Here is a 23,416-nt window from a genome sequence, read left to right as displayed (position 1 = left end):
ATAAATAAATAAATAAATAAATAAATAAATATAAATATATATATATATATATATATATATATATATATATATATATATATATATATATATATATATATATATATATATATATATATATATATATATATATATATATATATAATTAGTGTTTAGGAAATTAAATAAATAAATAAAAGGTTTATATTTTTAAAAACTGACAGTTGTTTAGTAAATAAAATATTAATTAATTAATAAACAAATATATATTAATTATGTTTATATTTGTATAAACAGACAGTTGTTAAGTAAAAATAAATAAATAAACAAATAAATAAATAAGAACCATGTTTGTATTTGTATAAATAGACAGCTGGTTAGTAAATAAATAAATACATAAATAAATTGGAACAATGTTTGTATTTGTATAAATAGACAGTTAGTAAGTAAATAAATAAATTAATTATTAAATGGTAATTAATAAATACACTTCACATACAGAAGCATTTAATTATAGGCAAAACAAATGTTTGGTTATTTTTTGTTTAAAGAAAATTGTATGTAAAAATTATATTTAAAAAAAAAAAGAACATATAAAATTTACATATCTGCCACATTACTATTAGTTAATATGGTACAGAAAAACATAAATGAATATACAGTATCTGTTCAGCTTAAAAGATTTAATATAACACTGAACAACATGAACTGATGTCATCATTTTTTTGCATAAGGAAAAATCATTAATCATCCATAATTTATTTTGTAGCTTGTAAATAAGTTAATTAATTCATTTGGAGAAAACCAAATGCCAAAACTGCTAGTGGTGGAAAAAGTACTGAAAATCATACTCAAGTAAAATTACCTTTACATGCCTCAAAATGTAGTGCATGTAGAGTAAAAGTACATATTGTAAAGATTACTCAAAGTATGAGTAAAAAGTAGCCCTTTTAAAAGTACTCAAGAGTAGATGAGTAGTGAGTTTTGCGCTGTAAAAAGCTGGTGCATTTAAGCTTAATTTGTAGGTGGGTGTAAACAGAACATACAATGTCATAAGACACTAATATTAAGTCAGATTTAGGTTGTGACGTCAAGTGAACAAAATTAAATGTTCAATCAACATCTAAGGATATCATTTTGATGCACAATACACCTTCATGAAAAGACGTTGATATTTAGTTAATAATAGGTTGTTGGAAAGTGACCAAAATGCAACATCAAGCAAACATCTAAAACCAACGTCATACTGATGTCAAATACTGACATTTATTCATTAGGTATGGCAACCAAAATCTGATAGATCTCAGATAAGATCCACACAACCTCAAGCTGTAACATCATTAGATGTTGATTATTTGGTTGATTTTAGGTTGGATGTTTGCTTATCCACATAGAAAAGAAAAAATAAAGTAGTAACTGCGGGTTGAAGGAAAGTAGTGGAGTAAAAGTACTGATACAGCACTAAAATGTACTTAAGGGAAAGTAAAAGTACATATTTTTAAAACTACAAACTAAAGTACAATTCCTGAGAAAACTACTGAATTACAGTAATTTGGGTATTTGTAATTTGTGACTTTTCACCACTGGCTATATGCAACAAGTTTATGCAAAAAAAAATAATAAGAATAATAACAATAATAATAATAATGTTTCTGGTTCCAAATGACTTAATTACACATTTTAGATCATATCAAACTGTGGTGCATTCATCGTCTTCTCATAGAATACATGTTCTACCTAATTAAATTTACTGTCTATTGACTTTTTTTCTATTTCTTGTCAGCTGTCACTTTCTGCACTCTCATTGGATGGCTTTGTGTGTTGTATAGTTTCAAATCTGTTTCATAAGGACAAGTAGGGTAACTGGTGGCCTCAAGTTGTTGCCATCATGGTTAGGAGTTAGTCAAACCGATACTACTCATATGAGTTCTTGAGGGTTTTGAAGCAGTCGTTACTGAGCTCCATGAACATGAGTTGTGACACCCTCGTCCATTCATAATGCAAGTATCTGAATGAATCAGATATAGACTATGTCCATATATAGCTTAGAGGCACTCTAGTAGCAGGCACAATTGTAACTGTAGTTTTAAAGAATGCAAATGTTTGTGAATTTAGGAAATATTCTATAATTGAATATGATATTTTTATATTTATATGTTTTTGCTCCATTAACTTCCATTGTAACGTTTTAATTTGCAAAGTCATGACACCAAATAATCATGTATTCTTGATTGTTGATGTTTTTCCATGTCAAACTTTTCATTTTTTAATATATTGGATCATCAGTTGGCAGCATTAACCCTTTCGATATGCCTGTGCACACATGTTTCTGGTTTTTATAAAGAGTTCTATGGACTAAAACTGCAAATTATAGTGTTCGTGCCGTAACTGCTTATTTTTTATTTTTTTCAAATATACAGTATCAAGGTAAGTGCGCAAAGATCCCTCTCACAATCTCGCACATGCCCACACACACACACATACTTCATATAACCCATAGACAGTAAAAGATACTGACGTAGTAGTATCCGTGACGTCAACCATAGGTTTCTAAAGAGAGCAAGTGAAGCTACAAGTAGGCGTGGCCAACCGTTGCCATTTTGTTTGCATGTCATTGCACCAACCGGGGGTAACCAAACAAGGGAAAAGAGGCAGAGTGTCAGTTGAGCTACAGCATTTTGCTTAGACTGGCTTTTCTTTAGGAGAGATGCTTAATACTTAATTACCTGGGACTCGTTTGTGTTCTGACCACATGTGCTTGGTTGTAAACTATCTCATTAAAGTGTTTAATTTTTTAAAAATACCTTTGTAATACACTGAGCCACTAAGCATTGTTCTTATGGCAGTTTTATACAGGAGGAAAATGCAAATGAAATACTTCATATATAGTCTGTGTTAGTAAATGCAAGACTATTTATGAAATCCAGGCATAAAACTGTATGACTACATTTCTGATGACTATTCTATAGCCAACAGCTAATCAGTCTGTCAGATTCTGGAGTGCTTTGCAGGTCTAAAGAGAATTATAAATGATAAATTATCCCAAATAAAACAAATACATTTATAGATGGTATATAAGTATAAGAATTTCCCTCACCTGGGAAATGGAGGCCACTTGAATGGTTTGTGAGAACAAGTTAGTGCACACAGCATGCCATATCATCTGATAATTGTAGGAAACAATTCCAAAAGGCAATTGGCTGTGTAAAGCCAAATGAAACAAAACAAAATAACTATGTATATGATAAGCTCAGCGGCTAATCAGCCGGAATCAGCTGAGGTGACATGACGGCGACTAGCGAGATCTAGCTGTCACTGAAGTTGCCACACCCACGCTTAATCATGCAGGCTTAATCAAGCTTAATATAAATGAAACAAATTGATTATAAAACATTTACCCCCTTCAGAGATGTCATGAAGGGTAATAATAGTTATAACCAAAACCATATTTTGTACCAAGCTGTAAACATGTATTTATCAGCTTTAAAATTGGCTAATTTAGCATGGTAGTCAGTAAACATCTGGTGTTCCTGTAACCAGTCTCCATTGGCGAGTTGATGAAATGCGGTTCAGTTTCTTCCGCATTGGCTTCACGAGGGAAAGTGAGAGGTTGCCACATTATATAACCATTTATATTCTATCCAGAAACTTTTTTTGCACTGCAACTGATGATCAACATTAAAAATTTGTAAATTATCCAAAAGGGAAAACCAGCAACAATCAAGAAAACATGACTATATGTCGGCATGAATTTGCAATCAAAAACTGTCATTATAATAGAAGTCAATGGGGCAAAAACAGCCACCAACATAATGAAAGTGTAGTCAATTCGCCCACAGTGAATTGTTGAATTTTTGAAAACCTACAAAGCATAATATGTGTCAAAATAAGATTTGTCACTCAAATAATTCCATTTGCTAACACACAGAGAAAGTTGTGGCCAAATTAAGACTCAAAATCACTTCAGAAAGTATCCCAAACAGAAGAGTTAAGGAATATTCTTTTTAATTGGTAACAGAACAAACTGTTGTCCAATGATTTGCCTAAATAACCTAACTCGTTAAACGAATTAACCTAATTAAACCGTTAAATATGGGCGACATAATGGCGCAGTAGGTAGTGCGGTCGCCTTACAGCAAGAAGGTTGCTGGTTAGAGCCTCAGCTGGGTCAGTTGGAGTTCCTGTGTGGAGTTTGCATGTTCTCCCTGCGTTCGCTTGCTCCGGGTGCTCCGGTTTCCCCCACAGTCCAAAGACATGTGGTACAGGTGAACTGGGTAGGCTAAATAGTCCATAATAAATTTCGATAATAAAATTATTGCATTAAAAATCTGTTTTCTATATTAAACAGCCATTGGGAAATGTATTTTATTAAAAAAGTTACCTTAAGGGAAATATTGGTAACACTTTATAATAACTACACACTATAAATCATTTATTAAGCATTAGCAAATAGTGAACTCATTATCTGTTAAGCGTTAACTCTACATTAATAAGTGTTAGTAAGCAGTTTATAACTGCAGCTACAAATGCTCCATTCTTGACTTATAAGCACCTATATAATGTGTTTAATAATTGTATTTTCATACTTAGTTAATGATTTATTTTTCATTACTAAATTAAGTATCGAATTATTTACAAACTGTTTGTATTTAAGAGTAGTTGAGGGTTTTTAAGGATCATTCAGAATAAGTTAGTAAATGATTAATAAACTATTGAAATCAACATTTCTATGTCTTATTATTCAGGCACATATTAATGGTTACTATATATTTTAATAAATGCTTTATTAACTCAACTTCATGCAGTTCTGTGACCTAATCTAAAGTGAGGACTATTTATGCTTTATAAATCCCTTATAAATGACAGAAATTAAATTCTAAACAGGAAAAAAAATACATTATTAATTTCTCTTCATTTAAAGATACACAAATGAAACTGTACTTTAAATGAAAAATAGATATTTGCAACCTTATCTAAAATAGAATCACTGTAGAGTTTAAACATTACATCTTATTATATTGTCAAATTATAATATTGTTGTTGTTTTATCCAGTTGGATTTCGTATTTTGACTCTCCTGATATTTTGCAATGTTTAAACTTTACAGTAATTTTACTTTTTTAGAAAGATTGCACATATTATCGTTCATTTGATACTGAGCCTTTAATAGTAATTTCAAAGGCATTTATAAAGCATGAATAGTCCTCACTTTAGATTAGGTCACAAAACTGCATGAAGTTGAGTTAATAAAGCATTTACTAACATATTAGTTAACTATTAGTATATGCCTTAATAATAAGATATATAAATGTTGATTTTAATAGTTTATTAATCATTTACTAACTCATTCTGAATGGTTCTGAAAACTCTCAACTACTCTTAAATACAAACGGTTTGTAAATAATTCGATACTTAATTTAGTAATGAAAAATAAATCATTAACAGAGCATGAAAATACAATTATTAACCACATTATATAGGTGCTTATAAGTCAAGAATAGAGCATTTGTAGCTGCAGTTATAAACTGCTTACTAACGTTTATTAATGTAGAGCTAATGCTTAACAGATAATTAATTCACTATTTGTTAATGCTTAATAAATGATTTATAGTGTGTAGTTATTATAAAGTGTTACCGAAATATTTAATATTTTTGCTCTCATGTATATCGAGTTAGCTCTTAATACACTTAGTTTGGCCCATTTTCCCAGAAAAAAAAAGACTTTTTATAACATTTTGATTATCATAAAAATGTGTTTAGGTTAAAGAATACACTGTAAAACCCAACAGTCAACTGTGTTAGTTAATTCTACTCGTTCGAAAAGAGTTTTGAACTTAGTGTTGAAGGAAATACATTAAATAAATACCTCATTACTTCAACTTAAATGGAGCAAGTTCACAGTACTCATATAGATTTGTTTTTTTTTTTTAACCTAACTGGTTTGTAGCAGTTGGTTTCCTTAAAAGGTTTGCGTTGTCTTAGCTTAATGGGTTTTACAGAACTTGGTTTTTATCGGGTTTTACTGTGCTCAAATTGCAAAGTTCACAGTATTCATTAGCATTAGGTTTTAAATGGTTTGTTGCAATCGGTTTCCTCAAATGGTTTGAGTTAACTCAACTTTTGGGGTTTTTACAGTGTATTCAAATATTTGAACTGGAAAAAAGACAAAGTTTCAGTACAAAAGATTTGTCAGTGATAGTTTTAAAACACAGTAATGAGGAACTGACAAATTCTGAAGGTGATAAAAGTGACAGTTGATGAGCTGATGATGTGTGTAATCCACACCCTCCAGAGATACTGTAAACAACAAAAGAGCTATGACCATGACAAAGCAAATTCATATGAATAATTGTTCATGAAATGAGGCTGTTTGAGAATAATAAGATCATGGAAAACAAATGTATAATATATATGGCATAAAAACTTGAAAAAGAAAATCCCCATATATTCTTGCAATGGCTACAGGAGGTGCTATTTGAATCAGAGACCACTATGAGAATGATTCATCAAGTTCTTTTCCCAGCATAAGATAAGTCCTTATATTTATCTTGTTTTCACTTTCTCAAGAAATGTTTTTTATAATTTCTCACTTCATCGTATCAGCCCCTAAAATATGAGTTGAAATAACTTTTTGGAAATGAAGCTCAATAAGAAAGCATGTATCTGCATATCTATTGCAGGCTCAAGAACGGCATTCGGTTTATACAAAAATTATCTGCAGAATGATCAAGAACACACTGTACTTTAGTTCTGCTGTATTTCCTTATAAAGTGTCTGAAGGAATTACTGGATCTATAGAATTCAAAGTTGTGTGGTTTCACTTTATCACAGGCACAATACTTTAATCTCCCCTTGTGCAAGAAGATGGCTGTAACAACTTGTCGGTTGAACGTCAGGATCTAAATCAAAAGAGCTTCTTTGTAACATGTAGAGCAGGGGGTGCCCAAACTTTTTCTTATGAGGATTATTTTCTTAATCACCAAACTTGATTAAGGGGGGGTGGGAAATTTATTAATTTATTAATTATGAAAAATAAATAGAAAAAAAGACTTTAATTATATTAATTAATATATATATATATATATATATATATATATATATATATATATATATATATATATATATATATATATATATATATAATTGAAGTATTATAATTATAATTGAATATAATATATATATATATATATATATATATATATATATATATATATATATATATATATATATATATATATATATCCTGATAACGTCCGAGGCTCAGACACACTCTCCCAGTTCAAAACTAGATTAAAGACCTATCTGTTTAGTAAAGCATACACTCAATGCATCACCTAGCGGGTTCCACACTGGCTTCTGCATCTTGCTTATATACACTATGAACAGCAGCTACGCTAATTATTCTCTTTATTCTCTATTTTCACCTGGGGATACTCATCCCGAGGTCCTCAGATTATGCGGAGTCACTGATTGGATCCAAGACCAGCGACGTGATGATCCCAAGGATTCCATATCCGGGACCAGGCCATATCCTGAGCTGCTGCTGCGCTGATGGTCGTGGGGAGTGGAGAACATGAGTCTGATTCCAGCGACGCTCCAGGGACAGACGAGTCTTCGCTGAGGCCATCTTCCAGCCTAAACCACGACGAATGAAGTTCTGCACAAGACTTTTGGCCAGCGGAGAAATTAAAATGGTCGTGCCCAACTGAGTCTGGTTCTCTCAAGGTTTTTTTTCTTCACTCCCATCAGGTGAAGTTTTTTTTCCCTCTCCGCTGTCGCCACTGCCTCGCATGGTTCAGGATTGGTAGAGCTACGCATCGATGAATTGGCTCTTCAGTGTTTGAACTCTCAGTAATGATTAAATCACACTGAACTGAGCTAAACTGAACTGAACTTAAACACTAAAAACTGAACTACACTGTTCCAGTTACTGAACCACACTGTTCCAGTTACTATGACCATTTATGTGAAGCTGCTTTGACACAATCTACATTGTAAAAGCGCTATACAAATAAAGCTGAATTGAATTGAATTGAATATATATATATATATATATATATATATATATATATATATATATATATATATATATATATATATATATATATATATTTATATACTTTTTACTTTTTATAATGAACTTCTTACAATAAAAACATTAATAAACACATTTATAACACAATGGTGTTCAATGCTAAATACATTAATTAAGCTAAACCTGCCTTTGCTTTGATTTGCTTGTCAATGTCTTTTGTATTGTCCTCTATCTTTGACAGACAGTATTTACATTTTTTAAAATCTAATTCATGCACAACATGTAATTGAAACATTTCATTTCATTTGACCTTTTTGACGCTCAACAATTAAACAAATAAGCAAACAAAAGGTTACTTCAAATTAAAAATGACGATCTCTTTTGAAGGCATTTGCCGCAACCTTCATTCTAATTCTTCTCAGATGGGTTGACTTTGGCTTGTGGGTCCTACTTTGGGCATCTCTGATGTGGAGGAATGACACCTTCCCAAGCAACATTGGTTTCTTTTCTTGTATCGATATAAATACTTTTTAGGTTTTTTAAATTATTTTATCTTTTAGCAAATGCTGAAGAACATTTTTGAACAAATGGCAATAGTGTAAAAAAATAGGAAAATGTTGCATTTACGATGCTACATTTCACATCAAAATGTCCAAAATGAAGAAAGTGAAAGTTATTTTGAAGGACAGAAATTTTCAGACAATATAGAGGTAGTTCATTTGTTAATGAGCTTATATTTTTCAGTTTTACGTGACAATTTTTACACTCTGACTTGTTAAATTGGTTTAAACGTTGCAATTAACAGTTAATAAGTAAATTGACATATCTGTTCTTAAGTAGAAACTTTCAAATGATCCATTTAGAGCAAGTCTCCAGTAAATAATTATTTAAATTTAAAATCTGATCCAAATGAGGTACATTTTGTTTGAAACTAATCACAATGTTGATGTAAAGTATTTTTATGATCATTAGGGGTGTGAACCTACTCTGGTCTTACGGTTCGGTTACGACAGCCGTGGCTACAGTCTATATGTGCACGATTCTCGGTTATCATAGGTACAACCAGGTATAGTCTATAATAGTCACAGTGGAGAAAACTCGCACCTCAACCACACTTGTGTCTGGATCCACAAGTATCGCTTTAACAGCAAAAGAACAGGCGGAAAAGTTACCACTGTTAGTCACAAACATGCCGGCGGGTCAAATGTCCAAAGTGAGAAAGGAAGAGAGAGAGAAAGAGAGAGAGGCAGAGATGGATTTTTACAGCATTTCTTCCTAGTAGTAAAGTAACGGCTCGTGTGCTGTGCCTTCTTCAGTGTTAATGAAAGATTTTCCAGCAAACTCACAAGTGATTGAATTGTGTATAATTATCTACCTTTTAAATTGTAGAAGTGTTTTATGTGTTTTTAAGTGTGAATTACACTATGAGAACTTAATCTCTGCTTTGTCGAGTTTTGATGTGGAAAATTCCACTCTGCAGTTTAACAACTTGACTTTTGTTGACATTTTATTCATTCATTCTTCATCACTTTCTATGAAGTGATGATGCCAACCATAGAGGTTCAGGTGTGTTTAATTGGGGTTGGAACTAAGGGTGCTTTCACACCTGTGAATTGATTCATTAGTTCCGAAAAAGGTTTTAAAATTGTTACATTTTTGCTGTTTGTTCTTGGTGCGGCTTTCACGCAGCAAAGTTTCTAAACAGACCAAAATAGCGAAAACAAGTCATGTGTGAGTAAACTCTCTTCACGGTTTATTTTTTAGAGTCCTGCTCAGCTGTCAGGGGGGTGGTGGTTTGGTGGTGTTTGACAGGGTGCGCGCAATGTGTCTGAAGAGCGAGGAGAGATGCAGTGGGGAGGGGCTGAAAAGGGTGTGCGACGTATTTAAAGACCCGGAGCGGACAAACTTTACCAGAGAAACGTGCAATTTTCGGGAGATTATCACTCGTTTGCGGGCATCCAGAAGTCTTGGGATGTCTGGAATGACCTCCCACCCTACTCTTAATTCTCTCTTCATATAGCTGTATGACTATTACATGTCCACAAAACACTGTGATATAGCCAGGCTCGGATCGTATTGCTTTCCCTCTTCCTCTCCTCTCACTTTCCTCTCCAGAGTTCGTTTTAATCGAGCCGAGACCACCTCATTCAGACGATCTCAGACCAATTGTTTGGGTGCGCATCTGAACGCGATTGCTGGATTGTCATATGTCTAACGAACCACACTAACTGGGCAAACGAGACGGGTTCTGAAAGAAAAGTCTAGGTGTGAAAGTACCCTAAAATATGCAGGACACCAGCCCGACAGGACCGAGTTTTGACACCCCTATTTTAGAGGTATTCATAATCCTGGACCAGGCCATATACTTAGCAGATGCTGTGGTGGTCATGGTGGAGTGGAGAGCATGAGACTGATTCCTGAAAGACCCAGTGTCAGACGAGTCTCTGCATTGATCCCGTGGGCCAGCCTGAACAACTGCCGGGGACCTATTCACACTTCCAGCTTCTCCACGATGGACGTTCAGCGTTCTCCAGCTTCTGCCGCCTAGACTGCAGCTCTGCACAAGAAGTTTGGGCAGAGGTGAAATGGTCATGCCCAGCTGAGCCTGGACTCTCAAGTTTTTTCCTTCTCTTTCGTCAATAAGTGAAGTTTGTTCCTCGCTACTGTCGCCACTGGCTTGCTTGGTTTGGTACTTGTGGAGCTGCTCATCAAGGGATTTCCTCTTCAGTGTTTGGACTTTCAGCATCGAAAGTTAAACCACACTAAACTGAACTAAACCGAGCTTTAAACTGAAAACTGAACTGACACTGTTTCAATTTACTAGAACCTCCATGTTAAGCTGCTTCGACACAATCTACATTCTAAAAGCGTTATATGAATAAAGATTAATTGAATTGAATTAAATATCCTGTTGTATTACATTTACATACTTGTTTATAACACTGATCAATACTGTACCTGAGTAAATAAATCTAGATAAATAGTAGATAAATCTCCCACAGATTTCCATTCCTGTAAGCTTGTCTCTGTTATTGTGTTTGTGGTTTACAGAGGGAATGATTGTAAACTCATTGCCTTCTGCTTGTCAATTACAGTAGTTATACATTACTTTAGGTCACGGTCACAAGAATGCTGACCTTGACATACCATATCATCAAACATACCGCCATAGGTCTTTAATCTGACAAGGGGAAACAATGGGAAAAACACAATCAGATCTTACAGGGGATTGTTGCAATTTTACTAGGTAATGATATTATACTGTATGAATTCATTCAATGTAAATACATTAAAAATAGAACCACCTGAACATAACCATCAATGTAGCATGAGGAACTTGTACAAAACTAAATTAACAAGGTCATACAAATTCAATAAGTGTCATTTTGGCAAAATGTAAAACATTTACAAAATTAAAATGTATTTGTTTTGGGAAAATGTGGCATTAGTAAGAATTACTTTACTGTTACTCCACTGAACAGTAAAGTTAACTTACAAACTGAGGAATGAAGTTAAAGGGAACAATGAAAGACAATAGCTGGTTGGTGTAATATATCATGTTGGTATAATATATCAAGTTGGTGTAATAGATAATAGCATTACTTGTTTTATACTATAATGATTATATTTAATTATATATACCATATCAAACCTCAGCATCCATTTTATGTACTTTCCGCTACACACAGTAATAAACAGGTCATATAAAATACACACAGTAATATGCATGTCAGGAAATTAACAGTTTATCATAATTTGTGATTAGTTTTTTTATATATATGCTTTGAATTGCATTATGGGACTTTAATCTTTCCTTCAACAACTTTTGATGCTGATAACTTTGTGAAAATGTATTTTATTAACATTGTAATACTTTAAAGTGATATATTACCTGGGTTGGTGTTGTAAATTATCATACAAAAAGCTGATAATAAACTGCCTGTACCTTTTCTGTTATTTTATAGACTTAATACTCAATGTTTTATTTATTATACTATGTATTGATTCAAAATATTAAAATGTTTAAAAGCACAGTTGAATTTTCAAACATCAAAAATTGACAGAGCACAGATCAAGACCACATAATTCAATTCATAACTTTAAATAAACAGAAAAAGCTGTAAATCACATATTATATATATGTATTATATATATTATATTATATATAAATATTAGGGCTGTCAAAATTGGCGTGTTAACGCTTGTTAAATTTGAAATATTTAACGCGTTAAAAAAATAACGCAAATAACGCAGTTACAGTTTTTTTTTTTTATTTCCTGTTGTGGCCGACGTGTGTTCAGGGCCGGCGGGTCCATAGAGGCAACCTAGGTGGCTGCCTTGGGCAGCAGAATAGCGAGTGTGATTAATCACATATTTTTTTTAATCATTTGACAGCCCTAATATATATACATACTGTACAGTATATATCGCCTCACAGCAAGAAGGTCACTAATTCGAGCATCGGCTGGGTCAGTTGGCGTTTCTGTGTGGAGTGTTCATGTTCTCGCTGCTCTAATTTTCCCCCACAGTCCAAAGACATGCGGTACAGGTGAATTGGGTTGGTTAAATTGTACGTAGTGTATAAGTGTGGATGAGTGTGAATGGGTAAAACATATGCTGAATAAGTTAGCAGATCATTCCTCTGTGGAGACCCCGAATTAATAAAGGGACTAAGCCAAAAAGAAAGAGAATAAATGAATAATATATATATATATATTTATATATATATATATATATATATATATATATATATATATATATATATATATATATATATATATATATATATATATATTGAATTGAAGACAGTTTGGGCTGCTTATGAGAATTATGGTGGTAATTATCTCCACTACAATTTTTATTTTTTATTTTTTTGTCTTATGCCTTACCCAAAGTATAAAAAATATTTAAGTAAATTTAGATCATTTACTTTAATCAATACTATTGGAATGTGGAGAGACTTTTAACCAGCACGACAAAAATTTTTCTGAAGACAATCACCTACTGCACCTTTTAATAAACTTTAATAGTGTGTACAGTGATCTCATGGTCACTTTAAATCCAACTCCTTTGTAGAGTCATCATAGTGCAATTGACCTACCTGGCTTAATTCTGGGAAACGCGTTTTTTGGGTTCAGTAAGCTGGTAAGCTGCGGCTGAGTGCTGACTTTTGGCAGAATTCCAGTAAGGCTTCTTCTCCTTAATCCTTAAGCTTTCACAAAGAGTTTGAGGGGGGCAAAAGAACAAGAGGTGTCAGACGTGTAAACCTGCTGTCACTGCAGCACCTGTTTCATGTCACAGCTGTGTGACTGAGGGCAGCAAGGATTGAGAGTGCGGATTTCGGTTTCCCTTCAACCGGATCAGGGTTACTAAGACAAAGAGACTTCTTGCTTGTTTTTCTTTCATGTCTGACTCACTTTCTCTACCAACTGTTTTCAAACAAACCAGGACCTTGAGGGCAATTGACCGTTTCTCCGATTACATTCCCATTAGGCTGACAGGAGAAACCACTTTTCAGCTTCTGAACAGGATCTGTTTAGCATGTAATGGAACAGGTGTTTGATGTAAAGCAATGATGAGCTTTTTGAAGCTCCTTCAGGTGCTTTGACCCCAAGAGCTGAGGTGCCATTTACACTAATGCGTTTTCGTTTTAAAATGCATAAGTACTCCGGCATCTGACCTGCGAAAGCTGAACATTTAAAAAACTCGCTTTAAAAATACCCTGTTTTAGTTTGGAAACACTGCTGTGGTTCTATTTTAAAACAGAAATGCAGACTTTTGAAAACATAGGTGTAAATATATCTACAGTTGCTCAATGACTGGTCTTCAGGACTATTGCATATCGTTCCCTGATTCGTCAAGCCCCTTACATTTGACCGCTACACAATAAGCAAGCCACGGTCACACTAGTTGTTCAGCAAATAAAATTTTAACCACAATTTGTAACTTTTTTTAATTAGTGCACAGATTTCTTTACAATTTAAAATAGCATCTTTGGAAATATTTTCTGCTGGAGATACTGTTGTCCTATATAAAGATATAAAATAAAATTTATTATACAATTTATTGATTCAAAATACTAAAATGTTAATGAAAGTCAAATTGTTAAACAACACAGTTGAGTTTTCAAACATCAAAAATTGACAAAGCACAGGTCAAGACTACATAATGCAATTCATAACTATAAATAAACAGAAAAACCTGTGATATTTTGACAAACTGAAATACTGTTAAGACTTTTTATCGATTTTCCATTCATTTCCATCTTAGACACAGTCTCCACTGTATGAACCACCATAGAAATAAAAATATGTTGATTTAGAAACATTTAAAAATATTTGTTATGCTGATCAATGAACAGAAAGTTCAAATTAGCAGAAAATATTCAATAACATTATGAATATCTTTACTGTCACTTTAGATCAATTCAGCGTGTTAACTGATCTCTTGATATAATGTATATACATTTTGATTTGATTTATTTAATTTACAACAGTATTATCCACTCTCCAAATATTCCAACACAAACACATTTCAATAAAATCAACAAAACTAAGTAAACTCAAAAGTACAATTGATTTTAACCAGTTCGAAATAACCACTCCATCACTAGGATACAGAATCTGTAGACATTTTTTGCTATTTCTACTGCTGTTAATTTTTAGTTTTTATTTTTGTAAAAAGAAAAATCTGTGGATTTATGCGGAATGAATTTAGGAGTATCATAGCTAAAACTTAATATGTGAAATAAAAAAGAATATATTTTTTACTTTTATTTAATGCTTACAATGCACTCCACTTGTTTAGTAAGCAAAGTAAGACAGAAAATATTACTTTATAAACTGTATTGTAAATAAATCATATGAAGATTTTTTTGTTACTATTATTAATTATTGCTAATATTTATATTATTATTATTATTATTATTATTATTATTATTATTATTATTATTATTATTATTATTATTATTTAACAATAGTATTAGTGAAACAAATTTAAAAACTGAATAAATATAAATTTACGAACACAAGTAAATTCTATTTTAAAAAAGAAAAGCAGACTTTTGAAAATGGAGGTGTAAATATATCTACAGTCGCTCACTGACTGGTCTTCAGGACTATTGCATATCATTCCCTGATTCGTCAAACCCCTTACGTGTGACCGCTACACAATCAGCAAGCCACATTCACACTAGTGGTTAAGCATATGAAATTTTAACCACAATTTGTAACTTTTTTGATTTAGTGCACTTTCGACAATTTTTCTGTAAAATCTACAGTAACTTACTGTAAATTAGATGCAGCAAAAACACAGTATTTACTTTCCAGCACTACTTATCTTGCTCTATGTGTATTTACAGAATTGTATGTATATTGTTATTGTAAAATATACATTATTTTCATAACGCCATTTTAAAATACAGTAACATACTGCATAACAGTTCACATTACAGTTAAATTCTGTGTAGTTTACAAAAATCGTTAACAGTGTGGCTAATTCATATGAATTTGTTCAATCTCATTTGTACATTTTAGTACAATTTGCTCAAAAGGCAAAAGACCAGACAAAATCTGCGGACATTTTTTGCTATTTCTACGCAGAATTTTGTAAAAAAAATAAATAAATAAAATAAAAAAATCTGCAGATTTATGCAGAATGATTTTGGGATTATCATAACTAAAACTGGATATGTGAGCTTTCATTTAATGCAAATCCAGTTAGATCCACTTATTTGCTAAACAAAGCAAGTCTTTCATATAATATATATACTAAAAGACAGTAAAAAAATCATATGAACATTTTCAAATTAGTCAATAATATTACTGAAATTTACACACATTTACACAATAAATAGACTCAATAATGGCTAAAAATCTGAGGAAATTTGCCGATTTCTGAACACATTGATTCCTTGTGCGGGCCTACTCATTCCCAATGAGGGGTAGGGTTAGGGATAGGGTTTGGGGACATGGCTCCTTTAATGCACATAAAATCGTATGAATTTGTAATATTTTCTTGTGAGATCGGCTTGGAAATTCCGTCGGACAAGGCTATGAAACTAACCAGGTTAAAACAAGATGACGCAACACTGATAAAACAAGCTTTTGCTCCATATTTTGCCTTTCTGTACAGAGAGGTCACATTTTGATATTCCAATGATGCAAATTTGTAGATCAGAGTTCAAACGCTTTGCAACGCAATGTCATGTAAAACTTGTTAAACAAGTGGCATTTCCGGTCTGTCTCACTCGAATGTGTATGAATGGAAGTCGATTGGGCAAAAAATGCAGCGTGACTGAGGCTTAAGTACAAATCTTAGCAAAACATACGTATGCCCAGGCAGAATGAATGGTCATGTATCATGCGTGTTATAATGTGGACAGAGATTGTTTTTCTGAAATGCTTTAAAAACATTAGTTTGGAAGAAACAACAGAGATTTTCTACCTAAAACACTGCTATCCTACACAATTGTGAAGTCCTTCCATTCACAATAAGTACTAATTCACATATTTAAACATTGTTTAATCAAGAAGCATTCTTTTAGACAAGTGAAAATATTGTTTTGTTTTCATAAATAATTATTTAACTTATTTTTTTTAAACAAGGAAAATTGTGTCAATTCTGTAAGTAAAATAATATAATTTTGTCTGTTTTGACCTGTTAGGGCTTAGTGGCCACATACGTGGACAGCACATTTTAGCTCTTAAGTGGCTATTTAAAATACTTTGAATGTTTTAAATTTTGTTACAGACATACAGTGTCATCCTGCAACTGTTTTGCAGCATATGAAATGTCCCAAACACTATTTTTAACTGTCTAAAATGGGCACAAAAAATGTTTTTTATTCTCTAATAGTCAAAACATGTTCAGAAAATATGTTTGTGTTATCAATGCATTAAAAACTGTCAGGAAAAAAGTGTTTTATGTAAATTCGGACCACAAGTCCACATATATGGACATAATTTTTCTCTAATCATATCAAAAGATGAAAACAATACATTTTTGATTAAGAAAGGTTTTTTTGTGTGTTCATCTGGTGAACAACCCTTTGTAATTTGTAATTTATTCAGTAAGTTTTTTCCATAAAATGTATTTTATAATGAGGTAAATCAAATCAAATCACTTTTATTGTCACATCATTAGCAGCACGTGTGGTATCTGCTTAGGTGCTGGCTCTGGACCGTACAAAATACAGACAGCATACTCCTCAAAAAAAAAAAAAGAAAGAAAAAAAAAACAGGACAATGTGAAATTGACAGCGATATGTACAATGAAAAGGTGTCCACATAGTTGTAGACAGTATTGTTTCAATTATGGACTGGTTAAAGTTCAGTGTATGCTACATATTGATGGTATGCAGTGAGGGGTATAGAAGTCTGTGTGGGGTGTGTTAAGTGTTCATCAGCCTGATAGTCTGTGAAAAGAAACTTTCCTTCAGCCGGCTAGTGCGTGACTGGATGCTTCGGAACCGATATTGCAGTGCAATGAAGGCTGTCACATTAGAAAAAAATTAGAAGGCTCCTTCAATTGCAGCCTTAAACACATTCTTCGCCGGCACCAATAACCTAGTGGTTAAGTGTGCTAACATATAGCACCAATTTCCGGCTTGAGGCTTTTTGCCAACACTTCCCCTCTCTCTGTTCCAAATACTTTCCTGTCTGTAACTTCCAATATCCTATTCAAATTAAAGGTGAAAACCCCCTAAAATAACAATTATAAAACAAAATTTGTCCTTCGTTTCACAGGTAAGAAAGGACACAACAGGTGGATCCTGTGTGGCCTCGAATGTCCCAAGATACATTGCGCACTGATAACAGCAGGATGTTTTTAAAACAGAACTCCGGTTTAAATGTATAAATTAAGTTTATTCCCCTTCCAATAACACATGTTAAATTACAAAAAGAGTCGACAGTTTACATTTTTATGTGTACATTCATGGATCAAAGGAAATTTGCTTTGCCTTAAGATCGCTGAAAATAAGTTTTAAAATCACTTTGAAAAAAAAAATGCATTGCAATTTTTATTTCCGCTTATTATCAGCAGCTTTTATGGTTGCCTGGTGCTGAAATCTGTCCTCTCTTGGGTAGAAAACGCTCCGTTCAGCCTGTGTGGACTTTGAAAGAATCACCGTTGAAGTCCGCATCTTTCGGAGGATGCAGACTCTGAAATGAGACACAGCGAAAGTAAAGTTTAGAATAGATTGTTTGGTATTTTTAAAATGCAAATCAGCAGATATCTTTTAGTGTCACTCATAGCCATTTGATTTCCAATATTAAGTATTGGAATTAAACTTTGCAACAGTCACATTTTTCTGATTCTCAAAAAAGTGACTATTTTTAACAGTATATTCAAATGATAAGACATAAATAGAGTATTATATATGCATCCAAACAAACAAATAAATGCTAAAAATGTAACATTTACATACTGCAGACTATTTATAAAATGCAAATCTGACTGCATCACTCAAGAACATAGAATAACAATACACATTTCTTCTTATTAGTTTGAATTAGATATATCTGAGTATATTTATGTGCTACAAAATGTGGCAAAGACAAAGATCGCACTGGGCCACTCAAGCTGACAGCTGGTCCACCCAAAAGAATAGAAAGTAGAAAAGCCTGAATAGTAACATGCAAAAAATAAGTAATTAGATCCCGGTGGATGAGCACTGATCTTCCAGTTCTAGTTTATGGCCAATGGTAAGTGAAGACCTGCCAAGATCTGAGTGCTCAATCCAATCCCATCATATACACCCTCACTGTAAACCACTCATCTGAGATCCAGGTCCTATCCAGGTTAATCGCTGCATCATCATGACACGATCAGATGCTAATGAACTTTAGGAGAAATGTCTCAGTGTTGAGTTTCGGTTGTTTATAGGGATAGACAAGATTATTTACTCTAAATAAATACAGTAGTGAACATTTGAAGTGCAAATTTAAAACACTTTTTTTGGTTCACTTCAAATGTTGACTACTGTATATTCTGTTGTTGTCAAATTTCTGTTGTTTAAGGATAGCCAAGAACATTTGATATTAATATATACAGTAGTAAAAATTCAACTCATTTCTAATAACTGATTTATTTTACTTTTATTTATTTACTTTGCCATGATGACAGTCAATAATATTTTACTAGATATTTTTCCTGACACTTCTATAGTGGCATTTAAAGGCTTAACTACAGTAAGTTATTTAGGTTAAGTAGGCAGGTTAGGGTAATTAGGCAAGTTATTGTATAATGATGGTTTGTTCTGTAGGGAAAACATGCTTTAAGGGGCTAATAATATTGACCTTAAAATGGATTTTAAAAATTAAAAACTGCTTTTATTCTAGCCGAAATAAAACAAATAAAACTTTCTCCAGAAGAAAAAATATTATCAAATATACTGTGGAAATTTCTTTGCACTGTTAAACATAATTTGGGAAATATTAAAGAAAAAGAGGGGTGGCTAATAATTCTGACTTCAACTGTATAACATATGCCCATTGTAATTATCAATATTATTAGCCCCCTTAGGCAATATTTTGTTTCAACAGAGGATTGTTGAAAGGATTGTTTTTGCATGGATCTTCACAAAAAAAACTTATTTCCATTTGGATGATTTTTCCAGCACAGTCAATTTGCTCGGTAAAGCTAGGCATGTATTTCTAATGAGCCTGGGTTGTTTAAGAATAGAATAGGATTAAGAGATCTAACAGTCAGTGTGCTAGGTATGTGAATGCTAATAGGCAATTATTAAACAGTGACAACTGATCCCCAAACAAACAATAAATAAATATATACAATGCTTAGCATAATTGAGTTTTTGAAAATGAATATTTGTATCCATTGAATATAGGCTGTATATTGGTGCATTTGAACAAAACAGATTTATTAAACAGATATATTTATTAAAATAATGTCATTCACTAAACATATTTAGAAATTGAAAGAGAATACAATTAATTTCAAGCTAAATATTGCAAAAAATATATAAACACAAAATTTCAACACATTCTTTCAATTTTTTGGCTTCTTTTAATTTTTCCTCTATTTTAAAATTTGTATTTAATATTTTTCTATAATATATACATTTGCCATTATCGTAACTTATTTTGTTAGATAAGCTCCAGATTTGGCTTCAGTGCTGACTAATCTAATGTATGTGCACAAATATAATATTGTATAGCTTCCTATTCAAAATTTTTATTTAAAAGATAGATTTGTGAGGGGTATATTCTGAGCCCGGGCGAGGCAGTGGCACAGTAGGTAATGCTGTCGCCTCACAGCAAGGATGTCGTTGGTTCGAACCTCGGCTGGTTCGAACCTCCTCCGGGTGCTCCGGTTTCCCCCACAGTCCAAAGACATGCGGTACAGGTAAATTGGGTAGGCTAAATTTTCTGTAGTGTATAAGTGTGTGTGTGAATGTGTGTGTTTCCCAGAGATGGGTTACGGCTGGAAGGGCATACGCTGTGTAAAAACTTGCTGAATAAGTTGGCGGTTTATTCTGCTGTGGCGACCCCGGATAAATAAAAGGGACTAAGCCGACAAGAAAAGGAAAGGAATATTCTGAGCCCTGTACATACCAACATGATAGATAAAAAAAACAATGCATGCTCTAACACAATAATGAAGTTTCCTGAATTCTCAGTGTACCGTTGCATGCAGTACACTAACAGTTAATCTCACATCCTGAAACAGGTCTAACTTGCATGACTCACTCCAAAACGGCCTCCATACACCAACCGCTCAAACAGAAAAAAGTCAACTTCACTCATCTTCAATTATATCTTTCCGTTCAAGAAAATCCTTCTTCCTACACCTTTTCCCATATATGCAGTGATCCAGTGTCAATAGTTGTTTATGCGCACTGTAAAAATATCTGTTAATTCAATTGCATGATTAACAGTTTATTTTATTGATTTTCTTTTCGGCTTATTTCCTTCATTAATCAGAAGTCGCCACAGTGGAATGAACCGCCATCTTATTCAGCATATGTTCTAAGCAGCAGATGCCCTTCCAGCTGCAACCCATCTCTGGGAAACACCCATACGCATTCATTCAGACTCATACACTTCGGAAAATGTAGCTTATCTAATTCACCTGTACCGCATGTCTTTGGACTGTGGGGGAAACCAGAGCACCCAGAGGAAACACGGGGAGAACATGCAAACTCCACACAGAAACGGCAACTGACCCACCCAAGGCTTAAACCAGTGACTTTCTTGCTGTGAGGTGACAGCACTACCTATTGCACAACTGCATCGCCCCACAGTTTATGATTATGAATTGCAATATCGCTGGTTTGAATTCAGTCGAATTCGCTCGGCTCAGTTGGTGTTTCTGTGTGGAGTTTGCATATTCCCTCTGCCTTCACGTAGGTTTCCTCCGGGTGCTCCGATTTCCCCCACAGTCCAAAGACATGTGGTACAGGTGAATTGGGTTGGCTAAATTGTCCGTAGTGTATGAGTGTGTGTGTGAATGTGTGTGTGGATGTTTCCCAGAGATGGGTTGCGGCTGGAAGGGCATCCGCTGCGTAAAAACTTGCTGGATAAGTTGGCGGTTCATTCGGTTGTGGTGATCCCGGATTAATAAAGGGACTAAGCCGACAAGAAAATGAATGAATGAATGAATGAATGAAAATAAAACATTATTCACAAAATGCAATCAAAATGCTATTAATTTTTGAGTCTCTTTTTTATAGTACATATTACAGGGCTGTTTACTAAAAACTGTATGCCTAACCCTCATTTGCAGTTATAAAGCATTAATATCGAGGTTTGTGGGTTGTTATTACACCTTTATTAAACAAGATTATGGGATTTGAGTATGCTGTTGCTGATTCCTCTTTATGCAACACAGGCACATTCTGAAAACATAGTCGCATATACGTTTCTGGAGGCAGTGAAATACACCCCAGGAGGTACGTATTTTAGCAGTTTTTGTTTCGCGAATCTATTCACAAATTCAGCTGGTAAGGGCGAAATGGAACAGCATCATACCGCCCTGTAGCAGTCCTTTAAAAAATGAAACGCACCTATACGTACCTCTGGCTACATAATTCGTGGTGTCCAGAAACGTATATAGGACTACGTTTTCAGAATGAGCCTGTGTTGTTTTTATGACAGCATATAAAGCTAACCATGGTCATTGTAATTTAGTATTGAGCAGCATTTGTGGTAACAATTGTATATTGTTGTATAAAGAATCAATTGTATTTTGAATATATATACTTACAGTTGAAGTCAGAATGATTAGCCCCCCTGAATTATAACCCCCTGTTTATTTGTTCCATGATTTCTGTTTAACGGAGAAGAGGTTTTCTTAACACATTTCTAATCATAATAGTTTTTATAACTCTTCTTTAATAGCTGATTTATTTTATCTTTGCCATGATGACAGTAAATAATATTTTACTAAATGTTTTTCAAGACACTTCTAAAAAGCTTAAAGTGACATTTAAAGGCTTAACTAGGTTAATTAGGTTAACTAGGCAGGTAAGGGTTATTAGGCAAGTTATTGTATAACGATAGTTTGACTGTAGACTATCGAAAAAAAAAAAAAACTTGCTTAAAGGGGCTAATAATTTTGTCCTTAAAATGGCTTTTTAAAAAATTAAAAACTGCTTTTATTCTAGCCAAAATAAAACATTTAAGACTTTCCCCGGAGGAAAAAAATATTATCAGACATACTGTGTAAATTTCCCTTCTCTGAAAAACATAATTCGGGAATTATTTAAAAAAAGAAATTAAAATTCAAAAGGGGGCTAATAATTCTGACTTAAACTGTATGTATTCTATTAAACTTTTTGCCAGATAATAATTACTCAACCATAGATAATAAAAAAAAAGTAAATATGAATGTTATCTTTAATCTATTAAGCTTTACTACAGAGATCTCAATCTCAAAATGACACGGGGCCATTTCAGTGACTGACATTTCATGGGAGGGTCATTTAACCATTCAAGCACAAGAAAAAAAGTGGAAACCTGACGTAATTGATGGATATTAGGACAACAGACATGACGTTTATCTTTCAAGCATTACCTGTCACCAGTGATCATGCAGCATATTTATCGTGTCACTCATCAGCTGCAGAAATATGTGGTTTTGGTGGGTACGGCTGAGCATTAGACACACATCAACAGTCATTCTTCTACAGACTATATGCAGCCAAAACTCCAGCTTTTTTTTCTTTGTTTTTTATATTGCAGAACAGTTAAAATTACTATGAAAATGCCACAAATAATTGGCATGATTATTATTATTCTGTTCCAACCAGTTGTCCCAATAGCGCAAAAACAGCAGAAAGCAGTTTGGGTAACTTGAGTGTCTACAACTGTTCTTGTCAACATCTTTCTTTTGTTGTAAAACTACATCAAAGAGTGGGAAAGTATGTACATATTCACATTTACTT

General features: G+C 33.3%; 1 long non-coding RNA gene across 1 annotated transcript in view; it reads right to left on the bottom strand.

The window, feature by feature from the left end:
• Window positions 1–17,850: 17,850 nt before the first annotated feature.
• Window positions 17,851–23,416, bottom strand: part of LOC147837966 (uncharacterized) — a 99,974-nt gene continuing 94,408 nt past the window's right edge. The window contains exon 3 of the long non-coding RNA XR_015524788.1: window positions 17,851–18,173. This is a non-coding gene — a long non-coding RNA (uncharacterized LOC147837966). The remainder of the gene's footprint in view (window positions 18,174–23,416) is intronic.

The sequence above is a fragment of the Danio rerio genome, chromosome 24 (genome assembly GCF_052040795.2).
Source record: "Danio rerio strain M-AB ecotype USA chromosome 24, GRCz13ab, whole genome shotgun sequence".
NCBI classification, from domain to species: Eukaryota; Metazoa; Chordata; class Actinopteri; order Cypriniformes; family Danionidae; genus Danio; species Danio rerio.
The sequence above is the reverse complement of the archived record's forward strand: the minus strand, read 5'-3'. Positions and strand labels throughout refer to the sequence as shown.